The 1,000-nt window shown below is 58.4% G+C and overlaps 1 protein-coding gene across 1 annotated transcript in view; it reads right to left on the reverse strand.

Annotated features, from left to right (window-relative positions):
* CREBRF (CREB3 regulatory factor) overlaps window positions 1-146 on the reverse strand; it is a 40,407-nt gene extending 40,261 nt beyond the window's left edge. The window contains exon 1 of the mRNA XM_019506404.1: window positions 11-146. The gene's annotated coding sequence lies outside the window, so the exon portion shown is untranslated. The remainder of the gene's footprint in view (window positions 1-10) is intronic.
* Window positions 147-1,000: the final 854 nt, after the last annotated feature.

Genomic DNA, 1,000 nt, shown 5'->3' on the forward strand with positions numbered 1-1,000 from the left:
CGCCGCTCACCTGGCGCCTCCCTAGGTCCGCGGGGGAGGGGGCGCCTCAGCACCGGGCGCCGCCCGCCCGGCCCCGGCGCTGTCTCCGGCCCCGGCCCGGCCTCTCCATGCTGCTCGGGTTTGTTTTGTTTATTTCCCTTCCTGACTGGCTTCCGGAAATCGCGTGACTCGCCCCCGTCACGTGGCGGGGGGGAGGGGGCGCCGCCGACCAATAGCGGGCTGCCGGCACGAGGGCCAATGGGAGGCCGGGGGCGTGGACTTCGTCACGTGACGGCAGAGGGGGCGTGAGGGGCTCTCTGTGGTCGCTGCACGTGCGTCTCGGCCCCCGCGGGCCGGGGTGGGGGCTCACTCAGCGAGTCGGAGGGGCGGTCACTGCTAAAAGCGCTGCCGTGACCGGTCCGAGACTGCGGAAACCCCAGTCCTGGTACGATCTTACCTACCTCGGTGATCCTGGTCCGCTCCGGTCTTGTCCTGCTCGCGTTTCACTCGTTCCGACCAACCCGATCGTCTCAGCCCAGCAGCACAACTTAGTACCGGAGGTCGGGGCCGGAGTGAGGGTGCACGGAGCCGGCCTTAGTAACACAACGTTGATGGTCAAGGCTTGTGGCCAGCCTTAGTTTTTTATATATAGATCTCACGAAGCATCCTCTTTCTGAGCTCGTCTGCCAACCCCCGTCCGCAGCTATGTGATAACGAGAGAGAGGATATATAAACATACTGTTATCACATACCTGTTGACTGGGGTTTACGATTTTATTTTGATTGTTATCACATAGCTGAAGATGGGGGTTTGGCAGATGAGTTCAGAAAGAGGATACTTCGTGTAGGGGAAATCGGGCAAAGAAGTCTAGAAGTGGTTGAAGGAGCAGGAAGATAGGGAAGCAACACCAAGCTGTAGAGTTGCTCAGAGAAACTTTAGTGGAGCCGTATTTCTTGAAATTGTATTTGTATTCCCTTTGTGAGGCCTCAGGTGGGGTCCTTTTTAAATCTGTTTGATATT

This window comes from Gavialis gangeticus, unplaced genomic scaffold (genome assembly GCF_001723915.1).
Source record: "Gavialis gangeticus isolate Ggan-Ray unplaced genomic scaffold, GavGan_comp1, whole genome shotgun sequence".
NCBI lineage: Eukaryota > Metazoa > Chordata > Crocodylia > Gavialidae > Gavialis > Gavialis gangeticus.